Raw genomic sequence first — 20,754 nt, 5'->3', positions numbered from 1 at the left:
ATAAAAAATGGTGCAAAAATGGGCATTTAATTTATGCAAAAAGAAAAGATATCATATTACCTATTATGTCTGCTGGAAAACAACTTTAACAGCTACCTGAAAATTACCTTTGTGATCTCTCTGAATGATCTCCCTTCCACCCCCTGGCATGGGGAGATATGTGTAATTTCTCTGCACCTTCGCTTTTGCTGGAACACTCCTGTGGGAACTCATTTTTGACTCAAATGTATTCCTGAATGTCTAGCTTGCACCTAGTACTGGACTGAACTTTAGCTTAGGATGACTGAGACACCTTAAAGCTACCAAGCTAAATCTAAGTCAAGCTGAGCACAGACACAGTGGAAAGTTTGTCTCTGAGGGAGGGATTAATTTCACCCATCTTTAGGAATCTGACAGCTAGTCCTTTAGCCTGAACAAGTCTTTTCCTCTAGAGTCAGTGAAGAGAGACTCATCTCCAAATAGTGATTCAACCATCCAAGGCAAGTATTGAATATGTGTGAAAAGTTTCCACCTGAGGTGCCTATTTTTCCTCCATTGGTGCAGAGGAATCTTAGTTAAGCCTCAGTGACTAAGTTTAGGGCAGCTGAATGTAGGGGAGAGGAAGACTCCATTTATTCCTGGCGTGTTGAAGGCATTCAGGCTGCAATTCTTTTCAAATTTCCGGGGTCTCAAAGGAGGCTTTGCGTATACCCTAGGAGAGTCTACTATATGAACATGAAGAATAACAGATCCAAAAGTTGCTGTTGTTCCTGTAACTTTTGCCTGAGAAGAACTCAGGAAATAGCAACTAGTTTGCTTGTTGATTAACTGTGTTAATATGTGTTATATTAAGTTAATATCAAATTTATTTAGGATATTGGTGCATTTTGTGTATTTGATTTTCTTTCAAAACAGACTGTTATCTGATCCAATATCTCTGTATTCTCAGATTTGTTATATATATGCATATAACAAACATAAAAAACCATCATTAATATATATAAATTTCTAACCAAAGCTCAGGGAACTTGTTACTATAAATGACTGCAATAAATTTTCATCAATATCAATTTAATTGATACACAGTTAAATACCTAGAAAAACTCTTTCTGTTTCATTGTCACTAAGGGAAGTTTCACAAAGCTTTGTGCCAGTCTCCCACACTTCACAGCCTACCTAGAATATGTTCTACTTTGGATAAAAGCACAAGATCCTCAGAAGAGGCCCTCTGCTGTCATCTCTTATAACACAAAGAACCCAATGAAAAAATATGTGGCAGTGTGATGTGGGAAAAAGGCAGGCTAGTTTCATGCCCTGTATGGCTTTATAGCTGATATCACATCAAATCCAAATAATGCACATGGCAGATCCCAGAATCATGTTTTTACAAACTCTTTTGGATTATAATATGTATGGAAATTCATTCAGAGCCAGCTTGGACAGCCCACACTCACGTGCCTGGCAGTTTCAAACTCCTGGGTTGGGAGGGCCCGTGTTAATGGCATAACAGGATCAATGTGTGAAGGATGCAGTCAAGAGTAGCTAGGAGCAGCGTCCCAAAGGGCTGAGGGGTTTTAGGTCTCTCTAATACCTTTGTATTACTATTACTTTGTAATACTGTGGGAATTAGACTTGTGGTAACTCACTGTCAGTCTCCTCTAACAATTTTTAAACCTTTTGGCTAATTTCCATCAATGTTCTCAGAGAGGTGAAGGTCTCAAGGTTATTAACCTCCTGTAAGGTTTATGACTATAGGTAACTGTAGAGAAGAGAGTCTGTATTTAGAGTTCAGGTACCTTCCACGCTGCTTGACAGCAGAGGCTGTCCAGTCATCCCATGTAACGTGTGTGCCTGCCACTCAGCATGTGCACTGCTCTGATCGGCTCAGAAAACAGGCTGTGGCTTGCTCAGCTGGCAGGCTGAGAGAAGTGTGTATGGACATGGGAAAATTTGGGATTGCTATGGTGGAGGAAACTTGAAGATGAGGAAGAGAGCTGGAGCTATTGCAAGGGTAGAGGAGTCACGTGAAATGCTGACCAGGCCCCATCGCTTTTTCTTCTCGTGAAACACCTTTAGATAAGTGTTTAATGAATAGAGGGTTCATTGTGCAGAATGAAGCATCTGCCAGTGGCATTTGTCTGAAGGTTGGGTATGGTATGAGCAACAAAATCTCTCTACATCATAGATGATTTCCAGAAAAGATGGTCTCTCATGGTGAGAGCTGCACAGTCTTGTTCATCGAAGCCATGGTTTGTTGGCTATAAATGTTTATGAGAGTGTTCAGTGTGAGGAAACTGATTGGTTTCACATATACTACTTGTACGACCATCAGATAACAGCTTTTATTTACTACTTCAATAAAGTAACCTTAAACAAAGTGTCCTGATCTCCTGTGACTAATCTACCCTGCTTTTGTATCTCCCTCTGAGATTTATCCTCTGAACAGATTTATAGTTTCAGTTAGACTCAGTTTCAGGAGTCATCTATCCTGATCCTGCAGTGGAGGTAAATGAGATCTCCTCCGTTCTTTTGCAATGGATGCTGGAGGCAGTCCCTGACCTATCTATGATGTGATCCTGTTAGGGTTCAAATAGAGCCATGCCACTATTTGGAAATTGGTACTGCAACAGAGATAAATGGTGCTCTTGTTATTCACATTTCTTCTTTCCTCTGAACATAAAGAACACATGAGATCAGTAGATGGATGTGTTCAGGCTATTCCATGGCCTGAAAAATTAAACACCAGGAAAAAGGGGTACTATGCACGTCTGTGTACATATGTGCATGGCAAGTCCAACACTTCTGGGATTTTTCATATTCTCTGTGCCTGTGATACATGGAGGATTTGGGCATAGCAGGAAGTCTGATACAGGATATACCATGTTTTTTTCAGATTTGCCCATATTGGAAATCCTGACATTACGTTACCAAAATGTCAAATTCTCAGTTGGAGTATAAGCTCAAAACAGATGCTATCCTGATCATTAAAGATCTTGTAATTTTAAGAGAGTAGAGGTTACTGTGGTTTAAGAGAGGAGATGTTACTGTGGTCACTGAACAGGCAAGTGTCATAGAAATGTTTAGGTTGGAAAGGACCTTTAAGATCATCGAGTCCAACTGCTAACCTAGCACTGCCAAGTCCACCACTAAACCATGTCCCCAAGCACCACATCTACACGTCTTTTAAATACCTCCAGGGATGGGGACTCCACCACTTCCCTGGGCAGCCTGGTCCAATGTTTGTCAACCCTTTCAGTGAAGAAATTTTTCCTAATATCCAATCTAAACCTCCCCTGCCGCAACTTGAGGCCATTTCCTCTCGTCCTATCACTTGTTACTTCGGAGAAAAGACCAACACCCACCTCGCTACAACCTCCTTTCAGGTAGCTGTAGAGAGCGATGAGGTCTCCCCTGAGCCTCCTTTTCTCCAGGCTAAACAAGCCCAGTTCCCTCAGCTGCTCCTCATAAGACTTGTTCTCCAGACCCCTCACCAGCCTCGTTGCCCTTCTCTGGACACGCTCCAGCACCTCAACGTCCTTCTTGGAGTGAGGGGCCCAAAACTGAACACAGGATTCGAGGTGCGGCCTCACCAGTGCCGAGTACAGGGGCACGATCACTTCCCTACTCCTGCTGGCCACACTATTTCTGATACAGGCTAGGATGCCATTGGCCTTCTTGGCCACCTGGGCACACTGCCGGCTCACGTTCAGCCGGCTGTCGACCAGCACCCCCAGGTCCTTCTCTGCTGGGCAGCTTTCCAGCCACTCTTCCCCAAGCCTGTAGCGCTGCATGGGGTTGTCGTGGCCGAAGTGCAGGACCCAGCACTTGGCCTTGTTGAATCTCATACAAGATGGGCCTCAGCCCATTGATCCAGCCTGTCCAGGTCCCTCTGCAGAGCCTTCCTACCCTCAAGCAGATCAACACTCCCGCCCAACTTGCTGCCGTCTGCAAACCTACTGAGGGTGCACTTGATCCCTTCGTCCAGATCATTGATAAAGATATTGAATAAGACCAGCCCCAAAACTGAGCCCTGGGGAACACCGCTCATGACCGGCTGCCAACTGGATGTAACTCCATTCACCACAACTCTCTGGGCCCCACCGTCCAGCCAGTTTTTGACCCAGCGCAGAGTACACCTGTCTAAGCCATGAGCCGCCAATTCTGATAGGTCTCAAGTGTGTGAACAGTGTGAGCCTGATTTTTATTTATTTATTCTCTCATTCCACTTCACACAGGGATGGAGGGAAAACTGGAGAGGGTGACTCTAAACCCTTGGACGTGAGGAAAAATTTCTGTACTGAAAGAGTGGTTAAACATTGGAACAGGCTGCCCAGGGAAGTGGTGGAGTCCCCATCCCTGGAGGTATTAAAAAGACGTGTAGATGAGGCGCTTAGGGACATGGTTTAGTGGGCATGGTGGTCCAGGTCCCTCTGCAGAGCCTTCCTACCCTCGAGCAGATCAACACTCCCGCCCAACTTGGTGTTGTCTGCAAATGTACTGAGGGTGCACTTGATCCCTTCGTCCAGATCATTGATGAAGATATTAAACAGAAATGGCCCCAATACTGAGCCCTGGGGAACACCACTTGTGACTGGCCGCCAACTGGATTTAACTCCATTCACCACCACTCTTTGGGCCCAGCCATCCAGCCAGTTTTTTAGCCACCAAAGAGTAAGCCCATCCAAGCCATGAGCAGCCAGTTTCTCCAGGAGAACGCTGTGGGAAATGGTGTCAAAGGCTTTACTAAAGTCTAGGTAGACAACATCCACAGCCTTTCCCTCATCCACTAGGCGGGTCGCCTGGTCATAGAAGGGGATCAGGTTAGTGAAGCAGGACCTGCCTTTCATAAACCCATGCTGACTGGGCCTCATCGTCTTGCCTACTCCCATTCCTATGGGCATTCTGTTTGGAAACAATACTTTTGTGAGCCAGGAGTCTTTCCCTCCTTGTCTTCACCCTTCCCCCAAAAAAACCCAATGTTCAGAAGAAAGGCACTGAAACAAGGAGCCCATGACATAGTTGCTTTTGAAAGAGTTTTTGTTTTAACTTTAGTTGCAAACTTCCCTTGGAGAGTTATTCTGTGAAAGCAATACTAAATTGATAGGGAATCCTGGCCTTAAAGAAGCTAATAGCAAAGTGCCCTTTACTAGAGTGGGGCAAAGAGTTTACTCCCTGTAGTAATGGTCAAAACCTCTGTATTGACACTTTTACAGCTCAAAAAGATATGGATTATTACTGTGTTATAGTTTGCCATTTATTTAGAATGAGCTAGTAGATGCTTGAAAAAAAGTAGTATTAGTCCTAGTTTGCTTCTTTGTAGTCAGTGATTTGACTTCTGCTTTGCCAATGGGGAATACTCTGGAAAGGTCTGACATACTCCCAGAGAAAGAAAATTCTAGTAGCAGCAGGTTAAAAAATAACAGCAGCATCAAGCCTGAGCAACCCACTCTGGCTTTGAAATTGCTCTTCTCTGCTGTTGTCTGGAAAGAAATAATCAGACAAATGCAATACTTTTCCTTTTTATTGATTTATTGTTTTATTTTTATTTTTAGATCACAATTTCATTACTTAAATCAGGCTTCCATTGTCTGGTTTTAGCCTCCATATTGGGCAGGACATATTAAATAATGTTTTCAATGCATTTCGGCATTAAAAGGCTAATACAATAGTATGGTTGTTAGAGCATCCAAAAATTAATAAATTATAAATAGACAAAATTGGCATCAGATTCTACTGTTCCATTTTCATGCAAATCTGCTGGAGGATTTCAGAGCAACTTTTCATGAAATCAGAGTGTGAGAGCTGCCATACTGGGTCAGACAATTTTTCTAGCTGTATCTCATCTCAGACAGTGGTCAGCAATGGATGCTTAGGAGAATAATATAAGGATATTAACTCATTAAACTGAAATGTCTGAAGCTGTCTTATCTGTGTGTCATATAATAAGGCCACGAAGCTGCTCCTGAGCTGCCATTGTGTACAGCTTGGAACAGTAATATAAAGCAATACTTATTTCAGCTTGCCATAACTGACCTGCAGTTCTCAAGAGGAGCTCAGTGCAAACGCCTTTCAGGTATACTGTAGCACTGGGGCAGCTCAAACAGTGGGAGGCAGTAAACACCTCAGTCCTTCAAACCTGCCTTTTCAATACACTAAAATCTGGGCAAACATAATGATCCTTCACTGACAGATGCCCTGCCAGCTCCTGGGAGTCACAACCACCCTGGGCTGGAGACTATAGATGGAGCTGCGGTCTGTCAGTTCAAGCTTTTATCAACACAAAAGCCCTGCTTATTCATCGTATAATAATTCAAAGGGAATATTGGCTTAAGGTCCACCTGAATACATTGAGGACTGAATGCTACAGTTTATCTTTAGAACAGATAGAGCTGTATTAGCCCCAGGGAGGCCAAGGCAAAGGGAAAAACTAATTGGAGTAAGATAGTGTCAGTAGTTTTCTCATTATTCTTTCTGAGCAGAAATGGAATTATGCAAGATGTCCATGCGCTAAAACCCAATGAACATTTTTGCTGAAGAACATCTTTCATCTAAACTCCACCTTTCCACATTTTACAGGAGATAAACTTGCTACATTTCTATAATTTGTGCCAGCCAGCACAATTAAAGCCCCTTACAAGCCTTAATGAATTAAGCTTTTTACATTTTAGCATGAAGAGGAAGATGACAGAGGAAAATTAGCATAGTTACCTAAATGAAGCACCTCTGTGAATGTTGCACTGGGCATTTTAACAGGCAGCAGAGGTGAAAAATGACATTTTTCAGCATTTATAGTACTGGTAGTCTGGATTCTGTCAAAAAAAAAAAAAAAAAGTGGAGATTATCTCAAGGGCACCAAATAAAGAATCTCTCTTGTCCTTTGTATGTTAGATGGTATGTTGGAAAAACTGTGCTTAAAGCCCAAACAGCAAATTGGAAAACTACTTGATATCTGAAAAAAAAAATAGTCATATTATCACTGGAAGAGTGAAACTCAGCCTTCCACAGAACAGTCAGTTGCTTTATCCAGTTCAGTGGCTTATGAAAAATGGATACATAAGCTTCATAATAGACTTAATATTTTTGAGGTTGCCTGATCTCACATGGTTTGTCCAGGAAGACATCAGAGTAGGAGCTTATAGTGCCCAACACTACCCCATTCACAAAGCCCAAATGAAAAGGGATTTGCATGGAGGCAGTAGGCAGGTTAAGAGTGAGGATGAATCTTCCTTTCAACTTGCAAGCAGGGAGTGAGGTAATTTGCGGTTTCTAACCATGATCTATGAACTATTCTGCAACAGCCCTGCTAATACAAGCATGTATCCTGTGAGCATATGGGTACACAGCTCACTCTACCATCATGAGCAACAAATTCTTGTGGATACAGCATCTTTCCCTGTATTCCCTAACCCAGATGGGCTGCTGAAATGCTGCGTTTCTCATGTGTTTCCTTCCAGCTCCCCCTGGTCATGCAGAGAGCTGCAGGAGCTAGGTAACAGGCTTTGAGAATGCCAGCTTTGAAAAGGAGAGAGAGCAGGGATTGCTTCATGCTATCCGTTTCCCCTACTTTTTTTTTTATTTTAAATGATTGCTTTCACACTGTGACTGTAGTATGTGGAGAATAAGATAACTGAGCATCTTGACCTCTTACAAGTTTTTATACAATGAATATCTATATATGCGCAAAGATATATGAATATGCACACAGATATGCATGTGAATGTAGTTAAATGCATGTGTGTAGATCCGTGTATTCTTTCACATACAAAACCACCTAAAAGGATGATGGGAAGTAACTGTCTTGTCCCACTGCATCAGACACTCCAGTCACAGAAAATCACTGACATAGATATAAACACATATGGTCCCTGCTCAGTGTTCAGGTCCTGTTAAGACCCAATGACTGGATAATTCATGTGCATAAAACAAAGAATTAGCATAGACAAGTATCAAATCCGCCATACATGCAGGTAGCTGTCCGTCTTTTCTTGTCTTGTAGTAGCATAGATGATCCAGAACCTCTGCATAGAAACAAAGGTTTATGTGAGAACAGGACTGTTCTCCTGCATATTCACTCCAAGCTTATCCTATGGGCATTTGAAAGGCTGCTTAGTTTTATCAGCAGTAACATCTGCAGCTGTACAAACCTGCATTAGCAGGTTTCTTGTTAGCCCACAACAGCCTCATTTGTAAATGACTCCTACTTCCCCAGGAAGTGCATTTGAAACTAACGTACTTAAAAATTTACTTCAAATGAGAAAAAAAGGTGTTTCTGTGGTAAAACAATGGTGCAAGCAGAGACCTTGTCTTTGTATTTTTGCACATGCTGGAAAGTTTGGGGCTGGATCCCATTAGATGATCAACCGGGAGCTGATATAGCCTAATATTTCTCATCAGTCTGGCTCTCCTGGCTCCTCAGGCATCTGCTCCCTGGAGCTTCAGGTAGAGTTTGCAGATTCAAACAGACAGGACACACTGGAAAATTGCTTTTTAACTCTCAAAAAATGGAAATCCTGTGAATATTTCCTTTCAGGAAATGATTGTTCCTGCTTTTCAGAAGCACATTTTGTTTCTGGAAAACTCCCCATGTGACCCAGGTAATAAATATTTTTTCAGGGAAGAAAACTCCGTTTTCCAGTCATCTTTAATCCTTTGCCATTCCCTAGAGTTTCTATGTGACATCAGGAATAAAAGCATCCCAAGAGACTGGAAAGTCTGAAAAGTCCTGGCTACTTGTGCTAGGGGAAAAGTCTGGTGGGGAGAAAATCAGAGTCCTTCCCACTCCTGCTCACATCTGCTCTGTGAATCTCAGGAGATTTTGAAACATATGGAATTTCTTCAACAACATTTTTCAACCCATGCTTGTTGCTGTTCTGCTCACTATGACATGAAAATGACACACCATTTTTTTTAATTAGTGAGAACAGCACTGCAGGTATCAGGATGGTTTTAGATCTTGGTCTATAACATGGAAAACAGACATCTTTTCTTAGTGAAAATGAATGTACAAGCGTGGGGTTTGGGCAAGGAATTAAGCACAAGTTTTGTGTGTGAAAGAGAAAGGGACAGATGAGAGTTGGGAAAAGGGGGAGAAATCTGGGAGGCTAGCCCTTAGCAGTCAGATTTCAGGAGAAAAGAAAATGGGTTATCCTATCATGTATGCACGTGCATGTTCATTTGAATGGGAGCTATGCACGTCAGTCACAAGATGGCCAGGCGCTTTTTGCTAAACCTTAAGTAAAATTGGACTTTGCTTTAAGTTAGAAATGTCTGGCCAGATAGTTCATATTACTCTCTCTGTTGAAGTCTATAGAAAGTCATCAGACTTTGAGGCCAAAAAGGAACATGGGAACATCTAACGACCTCATGCATAACTCAGAACTTATGGCTGTCCTATTTTAAATCCTATTTTTTCTTTTGTTTTTGAACAAGTTCATATCTTTTTGAGAAGCAACCAGTCCTGATTTTAATATTTGCAGTGGTAAGCTTATACAACCTTAGGTAAATTGTGTCAGTGATTCTGAAGACACGTGTTTGCTAGCTGTCTGCTTTTGATCTCAGCTGCTATCTTCCAGGCCGATGGTATCTTCTGATCTTATGTATTCCTGAGTTTCTCCTTTGCAAAGAAGAAGGAAGGATTTGGCTTGGCTTCCTGGAGTTCCAGGATATGCAGAGAAGTGTGCGCTGACTTTTTTCTTGCAAATTTTGGTTACAAAATTGAAATTTAACAACATCAGAATGTGTTGTGAATTTTATCATTTCATAAGACACAACAAACCAAAAATTTTTAAAGAAACATTTTTGACATTTCCTAAACATTTCTATTTTTCAGTTAGAAATGCAATTTTTTTTCAGGATTTCCCACTGTTTTGCTTTAGAAAATTCAAAAATCTTAAAATCAAAATAACAATTTAAATTTTAGTGGTTTAAAATAATTTCATCCATAGTGGATGACTGTGAGCTTTGTTAGGCTGATTGTTTTGTGTCCTTCGACTGTCAGTGTCATGGATATAATTTAATTGTCCAGAACGCTATCATGACACAGTCGGAAACCTCATCACCTTGAACAGCATTTGGGTTTATGGGAAGAGTAAAGCTCTTTCACAGGATGTTTCAGATTGTAGGGAACTGAACCGCCCTCTCATAAACACGCCTCTGCCCCACTGGCTATAGAGAGACTCTGAAGCAGTTACACTTCTCTAACATAGCTGTCTCAAAGGTCTAAGGTTAGGTGAGATGAAGCTGATCTGAAAGTGCTTATGAGCAGATGGATGCCCCCAGGTGTGCACACCTCAGTCCTCCCTGCGTTGGTGAGATAGCTGTATGTTGGAGATGATATAGTCACATTATCATGGGCTATTTCCAATATAATGAGCTTACCTTTCAGCACGGTTTATTAGCTGGACCCCAGCCATCACACTAATGGCTTTGGATAGGAGCTTGCTCACATCTGGCTATCTCTATGTGGGCAGAAAAGGTGTCTCTTCCTGCCCATGTGGAAATGCTCTGATATACCCAAGCTGCTTTTCGGTACCCTTCCAAAATCCATTTATCATTTTGTCCAGCTCATGAATTTCACCATATTTATCATTTGCTCCTGCTTTTTTTTTTTTTGTTTAGTTGTTTACACACTTACTTAAAACACATGCAGGGTTCTCTCCAAATGGCTGCAAGGCTCTTAAAGAAGACCTGTAACAGAGGGAGTGACTGGTACAACTAACGCTTTAAATTACACATCTCTCACTAACATGGGCTAGGATGTGCTCTGTTTGATCTGGGAGCCTGAACTAGCTGTACCATGAGCAGCGACTAGATAATGCATAAGTAACAACTTTTACACTCTTCCCAAACTCATTTGTTTTGAATCAGTTCAGGCCATTTAAAAAATGCAGCAAGTTCCTGTGAGTCAGAAAGCTGTGCTGACAGCAGATCCGTGAGGAATGCTGATTAGGATGGAAAATGGCTCAGAACTAGCCCGGCTTTCTAATGATCTCATGTTCAGGGCAAGCAGAACAGAATCACGGCTGCCACAAGCCATTAAGACCATTCCTAAAGACAGATAGGCTGGGGCAACTGGATGCATGTGTTGCAGTTCCAGTAGTGACTAACTTCTTTAATTTAATTCATTAGATGAACATTTACAGCGGTAAGTTAAAAGTGCTACAGTTTTCCTGGGATGCTTACTATCCAAGCAATACTTTTTAATCAATAACAGAAAAAGCCTGATTTCTCACTGTGATGCCATTTCAAAAAAGTGAAACCTTTTTGACCCAAAGTAATCATAAAGAAAGAAAGAAAATAATCCTTAAATGACTTAGAAGAGGTGTTAAAATTGAGGTTTTATGATAGGAGAGAAAGTGGACTGTATTAATCCCACTGTTAGTCCTTTATCTTTAAAAATCAATGCAGATTGCATCTTTCCTTTGGTTAGAAAGGCTGCAGCTACTGCTCTGCATTTGATTCAGCCAGCAGTAATACTGCCCTCAGCAGAGGGCATGTGATACCTATTTAGCTAGCATCAACAAAACCAGTAGTATGATCATTTGATGTTCACAGAATTTCCTGAAAACCATACCCTACAAATCATCAATAGACATGTTCCTTCTTCACGTTCACACATCTGTGGTATTGATTTTCAACAGAACCTCTCCAGATGCACCTAATTGCAAAATGTGACCTTCTTTCGTCTTTTTCTTTTTTTTTTATTTAATGTTGGAAGAATAATATGAGAAAAGGAGGTTAAGAGGTGACTTGTTCACATTTATAAGTATCTACACAGAGAGACAACTTCTAACAGTGCAAGGCTTTTTAATCTGCCAGACAAACGGATGGTATAACTCAGTGGCTGAAAGTTGAAGCTCAAGAAAATTAAACTAGAAATGCACTGCAAAAGTTTAACACCAAAGGTTACGACAACATGCCTAGGATGCATTTTCCATCACTTGAAACCTCTGACCCAAGTAAAGCCTTTGAGTCTTTCTAAGACATATGTTTTAGGTCAACCAGAAATTGCCTGGACCATTACAGGAATTAGTGGGTATAATTCCATGGCCTGTGTTAGGCAGAAGATCCATGTAGACACTTAGGCTGGCCTCAAGATGGACATGAGGAAAAATTTCTTTACTGAAAGAGTGGTCAAACATTGGAACAGGCTGCCCAGGGAAGTGGTTGAGTCCCCATCCCTGGAGGTATTTAAAAGACATGTAGATGCGGCGCTTAGGGACATGGTTTAGTGGGCATGGTGGTGTTGGGTTGACAGTTGGACTCGATGATCTTAGAGGTCTTTTCCAACCTTAATGATTCTATGATTGTATGACTCTAAGATCTTAACCATCAGGAATTGTATTTATTGACTGTTTCCATTGTGTGTCTATATAATATTAAGTTTTATACATACGTTTTCTCAAATATCTGGGGTATTAGCACTGCAATCACACAGGTGATATAAGAGGCCTGCCCAGGAGAGAGGCAATGCCTTTGCCTGGATCAGTAACTCTGTTCTTGTGGATTCTGATCTTGTAAGAGCACAAGAGACCATCCCTGCGGTTCTCCCTCCTTCGTACAACTTTATTGTTGCATTAGAATTGCCACAGCTATCAATGACATTGCCAATGAATATGGAAGAAAGGAAGAGAAATCTTTGCAGTACTACAATAGATCTTTTTATTCTGCATAAGAAGTCATCTTCTCTATCTATGAAGCAAGAAACTTAGTAAGTTTGCAAACACCTGACACAAAATGGAAGCATTCATATTATCCGAAAGCTTGGATATGGGTTTTAAAATCTTCTAAAATATTCGTGGGGGGAGGGCATTTTGTACAGTATCTTAATTCCATTTAGCTTCAAAATATTTGGTCCTATTCTTCTGAAATCATATGCTGTGTTGGATAGAATCAAGAATGACACTCAGAGGAGGAATCACTTGATAGGATGTAGATATCTCCATCTGCAGTAGCCCCAGTAGGCTTTCTTTACAACTCAGTGAAAAGAAATAGCTACTTTCTTTTGATGATTCATCCTCTCTTAACATCTCTGTATAAAACAGTTCAAACGGACTGTACACTAGATGTGCTCCTGCTTTCCCAATGATTATATGATTATAGAAGGGGTCATCCAAACAAGTAGATTTAAATGTCTAAATTCATATGAGATGGATTCCAACCTTACAGTACAAAATGCATGGGCATCACAATTTAGTTTCATTTTGGTTTTCACAAAAAGAATCAGGTTTCTCCTCATTTCATTTAATTCATTCTTATTTTCTCTTTCAGAGGTTTGGTTTTCTTGAGAGTCAGAGGAGAAAAGAAGATGGGAAATTCTCCTAAACTTACTTAAACTTTCTGATATCACCAGCTGCAAAATACAAGAATACTATTGCAGAAAAGGTTATCTGAGCAACAATCAAGAGACTAATAGACTTTTATTAGAATAGCTATATGTGCGCTCTGGGCCTAATGCAAAGACCACCAAAGGGAAAGGCAAACTTCAAAGTTTGAACCATAATTTCTGTTATCATGTCCTGAAATGACTGAAAAAAAAAAGATAATTAGTAAGCTGTAAAGGAATCAGAGCTAAATTAGGATCCTTGAAGTTTTCTAATGTTCTAAACTAGATGGTTTCCATCACTCAATTCCTTAATTTTCTTCTTCCAATTCCTGCCCATTTAAAAAAAAAATAATCAATAACTGCAAATGTTTAGAAAGATTAAGGAAATTTTTGAGTCCTTCTGGCTTATTGGATTGTTCTGCTAAAGAGGATAAATGGACTATAGAGTGGTAACTTAGTTACATTTGTTATTTATAGAAGCTTCTGATTCAGTCAAATTAACTTGTCAGTAAGGTAAAGAAACTGTGCACAATTTCAAGATGCTGTGTATGGAAAGCAAAAGTTGTAGGAAAAGCAGCTTGATAGGCTATTGCCTTTTTGTGAAAGAGTAGATGAATGTGTCACTAATGATGGCTTTATAATGAACATTCACATAAGCACTCAGTTAATTTCATATGGAAATATAACTTTGGCACCATTTTTGGTTTTGACCATTTAGTTTTGCGACTTAATGTACTTTTAGCATAGCATTCCAGCAATAATTTATACTTACCGCTAATGGTCTACTCTGAAGCATCAATCCTGCTGGATTAATGAGCAATATTTAGAAACATTGCCTGAAGCTCAGACTTGGGTGCAAGGTGGTAGGTGGTAATAGTTCTTGACCAGCAGGTCCTCTGGAGCAGATCACAGGGAGAGCTCTGCTTCAGCTGAACATGCATGCTGGGGAGCTACAAGATGCATAGCCAAATCCCAATCAATTCCTCATCCTGCTACGTACTTCCCCTTGTATAGAAGTGCACAAATCAAAGTAAGGTCTTCTCTTCTTCCTCTAGCAATGCTGGTAGCCTTTGTACGGGCTGAAGGGGAAGAATATTTATTGGGCAAAAGTGCTTAGAAGTGATCAAGGACCCTGAGCAGTGCTCCTCATTAAGGTTGTAGCTACCAGTAAGCCCTGGACAGGAAGGACCAGAGTTCATTGAGAAAAGTGATTTCAGCAAGATTCTAACTATAGTCTGTAAATTTGCAAAAACTTCTAATATGGGAATGCTTAGATGTTATAAGTTATTTCCAAACTGGAAAGGCATCATTCTAAACTGACAAAAAGTGACACAGGGCCAGGCCATTTATCTGTCAATTGGACTACATAGCTTGACACCACCCAAAGAACCTGGACCATGAACACTGACAGGGAAATCAGAGGTGGCAGAGAGTAGAAATTTCTTTCCAGCTGAACTACATGATAATGGAGAAAAAAATATCTGGGGTCCATGTAAACCATATGTATGGTGTAGATTTGCTTTCATACAGTAGATGTATTTCCAAAAGAAAAATTATTCACCATTTCTTTATAGTTATCATTCATTGAGCTCCAAACTGCCTATGAATAATGTTGGAAGCTGCATCTTCAACTCAAACTTCTCCTCCCATAAGCTAACCTTGCAAGTAAGAGCACATTCATTGTCATTGTCAAACACCTGCTCTTTACATGCCTGTACATCTCCTGAAGCCAAAGCACGAGAATAATGTTTCTCTGCTTATGGAAGACTTTGGGCAGAATTTAGATTTCCCAGAATGGTCTACAGGTAGAGGGCAGATTTAAACGCGGTGTAACCGCCACCAACCATCACTCACAGAGGCGATCAGCTCTGGTGCAGGCGCGTCCCGCAGCGGAGCAGCAGATCGCGGTGTACAGGGGGGTTTCCTGAGCCGGGGAACCCACAGGGGAGCGCAGGGACCCGCCGGGAGCCCACAGCTCTCAGGAGAGTGGCTGATGAGGTGTGGGCAGGGCCAGGAGCAATGGCTGCCACCCCCCACTGCCACTAGCCCCAGGGAGCGCTAGCGACCAGGAGCGCTGCGAACAGGATGGGCAAACAGGGCGTGGCGTGTCAGCTAGGGCATGGCGCGGCAGTTTGCACGGCAGTTTGCCAGGGAGGGCGCCTCTTCGAAGGAGGGGCATTCCACGGGCCAAGTGGGGGACTTGGCCCATAACCCAGCAACTGGGCACAAGTCAAGGGCACTCATCCTACCCGACCCTCAAGGCAGAATGGCGGGCACTCGTCTGAGGGTAAAGGCTGCGGCTCCAGCTGGGGGGTCTGCACCATCTACCCCAGTGGTTGCTGATGCCTCCACCCAGACGAACTGCCGAAGGGAGAGGCTGCAGTGCAGACCTCAGGCTGAAGGAAACACCTGGACCTCTCTCCTGGGGTAGGGACAGGCAGCAGACCTGCCTGCAAAAGGTGTGCCCGGGTCAAGGACCTCCTGCAGCAGGTGGCTGAGCTGCAGGAGGTGGTGAGAAGGCTGCGTAACATCGGGGAGGCAGAGAAGGATTTAGATAGCTGGTTCCAAGCGCAGTCTGCAGCGGACCTGCAGCCCATGGCCAAACAGCCAAAAACTCCCCCACCGGCACATGCAGAAGGAAGCAGGGGGGCCAATAATGCAGAAGAATGGATGGCTGCAAAGGCAAGGACCAGCAGGAGGAAGAGACTTCCCCCAAAGCCTGAGGTGCCCTTGCAGAACCGCTTCACTGCTCTGCAGGCCGAAGAGGACAGTCCTGTCACACCAGGAGAAGCGCTGGAGCTGAGTACTGCAGCCCGATCTGCCCCCCGTATAACAACCAGCGCCACTAAGAAAAGGCGACGGGTGATAGTAGTAGGCGACTCTCTTCTGAGAGGTACGGAGGCACCCATTTGCCGACCGGACACACTCTCTAGAGAGGCGTGCTGCTTACTGGGGGCTCGCATCAGGGATGTCACCGAGAGGCTACCAAGCCTCGTACAGTCCACTGACTATTATCCGCTGCTGCTGTTGTTTCACGTGGGCACCAGTAACACAGCCAGGAGCAGTCTGAGGACTATCAGGCAGGACTACAGAGCCCTGGGAGCAGCGGTAAGGGACCCGGGAGCACAGGTACTTTTTTCATCTGGGCACTTTTTTCACAAGTGCCCCTGTACTCGGCCCTGGTGAGGCCGCACCTCGAATCCTGTGTTCAGTTTTGGGCCCCTCACTCCAAGAAGGACGTCGAGGTGCTGGAGCGTGTCCAGAGAAGGGCAACGAGGCTGGTGAGGGGTCTGGAGAACAAGTCTTCTGAGGAGCGGCTGAGGGAACTGGGGTGGTTTAGCCTGGAGAAAAGGAGGCTGAGGGGAGACCTCATCGCTCTCTACAACTACCTGAAAGGAGGTTGTAGCGAGGTGGGTGTCAGTCTCTTCTCCCAAGTAACTAGCGATAGGACGAGAGGAAATGGCCTCAAGTTGCGGCAGGGGAGGTTTAGATTGCATGTAAGGAAAAATTTCTTCACTGAAAGGGTTGTCAAGCATTGGACCAGGCTGCCCAGGGAAGTGGTGGAGTCCCCATCCCTGGAGGTATTTAAAAGATGAGTAGATGAGGTGCTTAGGGACATGGCTTAGTGGGTGGTGGTGTTGGGTCGACGGTTGGACTCGATGATCTTAGAGGTCTTTTCCAACCTCAATGATTCTATGATTCTATGATTCTATGATTCATCAATCCTCCCAGTGAAAGGGAAGAGGTTTGAAAGGGCCAGTCGAATCTGGAGAGTCAACAAATGGTTACAGGACTGGTGCCACAGCCAGGGGTTCGGCTACTTAGACCATGGGACTCGCTTTGAGAAACCTGGTCTACTGGGGGCTGACGGGGTCCATCTGTCAGAGAAGGGGAAGAGCATCTTGGGTCACAGGCTTGCCAAGCTGGTGAAGAGGGATTTAAACTAGAGATGCCAGGGGAGTGGAACCTCAATGCATCCCACTTCTACCAGTTTGATGCCAGGGCCAGCAATAGATGCCCAGAGCCTGGAGAAGGAGCACAGGTCAGCAGGAGAGCGCCTGAAGAGCAGCACAAAGGAATTCCAGCCACTCCAGCCAGTAAGTCAGCTTCATCGGGGGCCCAGCTTAAATGCCTCTATGCAAACGCATGTAGCATGGGGAACAAACAAGAGGAGTTAGAGACGCGCGCACGCCTGCAGGGCTATGACCTTATTGGCATCACGGAGACGTGGTGGGATGGCTCCTATGATTGGAGTGTTGGGATGGAGGGATACAGGCTCTTTAGGAAGGACAGGCAGGGGAGACGAGGAGGGGGTGTCGCCCTCTATGTCAATGACCAGGTGGAGTGCATGGAGCTCTGCCTGGGGATGGGTGAGGAGCCTACCAAGAGCTTATGGGTCAGAATTAAAGGGAGGGCAGGGACAGGTGACATTACGGTGGGGGTCTGCTACAGGCCACCTGACCAGGAAGACCGAGTGGATGAGGCCCTCTATAGACAGATAGGAGCAGCCTCACGCTCACAAGCCCTGGTCCTCATGGGGGACTTCAACCACCCCAACATCTGTTGGAGGGACAACACGGCAGGGCATAAGCAATCCGGGAGGTTCCTGGAATGTGTCAATGATAACTTCCTTCTCCAAGTGATAGAGGAGCCAACGAGGAGAGGTGTTATGCTGGACCTTGTTCTCACCAACAACAAGGGGCTGGTGGGGAATGTGAAGCTCAAGGGCAGCCTGGGCTGCAGTAGACCACAAAATGGTGGAGTTCAAGATCCTTGGGGCACCGAGGGGGGCACACAGCAAGCTCACTACCCTGGACTTCAGGAGAGCAGACTTTGGCCTCTTCAGGGATCTGCTTGGTAGGGTGCCATGGGACAAAACTCTGGAGGGAAAAGGGGCCCAAGAAAGCTGGGTAATATTCAAGGATCACCTCCTTCAAGCTCAGGAGCAATGCATCCCGACAAAGAGGAAGTCAGGCAAAAACACCAGGAGGCCTGCATGGATGAACAAGGAGCTCCTGGACAAACTCAAACACAAAAAGGAAGCCTACAGAGGGTGGAAGCAAGGACAGGTAGCCTGGGAGGAATACAGAGAAATTGTCTGAGCAGCCAGGGATCAGGTTAGGAAAGCCAAAGCCCTGACAGAATGAAATCTGGCCAGGGACGTCAAGGGCAACAAGAAAAGATTCTATAGGTACGTCGGGGATAAAAGGAAGATGAGGGAAAATGTGGGCCCTCTCCGGAATGAAACAGGAGACCTGGTTACCCAGGACACAGAGAAGGCGGAGGTACTCAATGACTTTTTTGCCTCGGTCTTCACCAGCAAGTGCTCGAGCCTCACCGCCCAAGCCGCAGAAGGCAAAGGCGGGGACTGGGAGAATGAAGAGCCGCCCACTGTGGGAGAACATCAGGTTCGAGACCATGTAAGGCACCTGAAGGTGCACAAGTCCATGGGACCCGATGAGATCCATCCATGGGCCCTGAAGGAACTGGTGGATGAAGTCGCTAAGCCACTGTCCATCGTATTTGAGAAGTTGTGGCAGTCCAGTGAAGTTCCCACTGACTGGAAAAGGGGGAACATAACCCCCATTTTTAAAAAGGGAAAAAAGGAAGACCCGGGGAACTACAGGCCAGTCAGTCTCACCCCTGTGCCTGGCAAGATCATGGAAGAGATCCTCCTGGAAGCTATGCTAAGGCACATGGAGGACAGGGAGGTGATTCGAGACAGCCAGCATGGCTTCACCAAGGGCAAGTCCTGCCTGACTAACCTAGTGGCCTTCTATGATGGAGTGACTACATCAGTGGACATGGGAAGGGCTACAGATGTCGTCTATCTGGACCTCTGTAAGGCCTTTGACACAGTCCCCCCCAACATCCTTCTCTCTAACATGGAGAGGTATGGATTTGATGGGTAGACTGTCCGGTGGGTGAGGAATTGGTTAGATGGTCACATCCAGAGGGTAGTGATCAACGGCTCAATGTCCAGATGGAGATTGGTGATGAGTGGCATCCCGCAGGGGTCCATATAAGGACGGGTACTGTTTAATATCTTCATCAAGGACACAGACAGTGGGATCGAGTGCACCCTCAGCAAGTTTGCAGATGATACCAAGCTGAGTGGTGTGGTCGATACAACAGAGGGACGGGATGCCATCCAGAGGGACCTGGACAAGCTCGAGAAGTGGGTCTGTGTGAACCTCATGAGGTTCAACAAGGCCAAGGGCAAGGTCCTGCACCTGGGTTGGGGCAACCCCCGGTATCAATACAGGCTGGGGGATGAAGGGATGGAGAGCAGCCCTGCCGAGAAGGACTTGGGGGTACTGGTGGATGAAAAGCTGGACATGAGCCAGCAATGTGCGCTCGCAGCCCAGAAGGCCAAGCGTATCCTGGGCTGCATCCAAAGAAGTGTGGCCAGCAGGTCGAGGGAGGTGATTCTGCCCCTCTACTCTGCTCTGGTGAGACCCCACCTGGAGTACTGCGTCCAGCTCTGGAGCCCTTAGCAGAAGAAAGACACGGACCTGTTGGAACGGGTCCAGAAGAGGGCCATGAAAAATTATCAGGGGGCTGGAACACCTCTACTATGAAGAAAGTCTGAGAGAGTTGGGGTTGTTCAGCGTAGAGAAGAGAAGGCTTCAGGAAGACCTTCTTGCAGCCTATCAGTACTTAAAGGGGGCTGATAAAAAAGATGGCGGTAAACTTTTTAGCAGGACCTGTAGCGACAGGACAGGGGGGAATGGCTTTAAACTAAAGGGGGGTAGATTTAGACTAGATGTAAGGAAGAAATTTTTTACGCTGAGGGTGGTGAACCACTGGCACAGGTTTCCCAGAGAGGTGGTGGATGCCCCATCCCTGGAAACATTCAAGTTGAGGTTGGACGGGGCTCTGAGCAACCTGATCTAGTTGAAGATGTCCCTGCCCACGGCAGGGGGGTTGGACTAGATGACCTTTAGAGGTCCCTTCCAACCCAAACTATTCTATGATTCTATGATCAACATTATCACTAGCCTCCAAAAAGTACAATCACCATCATGGTCTAGACCCAGGGCATTTTAGCTGTGAAGTTGCATGTATTGAACGAATATAGCAGGCATACCAAGATGCAGGTTCCTTGTGAAAGAGGAGTGGAGAGCTAGGAGAACTGTAGAAACCTTCATTATCAGTGTCCAGTAAAACACAGATTTCCGTGCACCTGACACAGAATGATGACACCATTGCATAGCTCCCTGTCATGGTTTAACTTCAGTCGGCAACTAAGCACCACGCAGCCGCTCGCTCACTCCCCCCCCACCCGGTGGGATGGGGGAGAGAATTGGAAGAGCACAAGTTAGAAAAACTCGTGGGTTGAGATAAAAACAGTTTAATAATTGAAATAAAATGATAATAATAATAATATGATAATAATAATAATAATACACAAAGCAAGTGATGCACAGTACAATTGCTCACCACCCGCC

This window comes from Aptenodytes patagonicus, chromosome 1 (assembly GCF_965638725.1).
Source record: "Aptenodytes patagonicus chromosome 1, bAptPat1.pri.cur, whole genome shotgun sequence".
Lineage (NCBI taxonomy): Eukaryota > Metazoa > Chordata > Aves > Sphenisciformes > Spheniscidae > Aptenodytes > Aptenodytes patagonicus.
Note: the sequence above shows the minus strand (reverse complement) of the source record.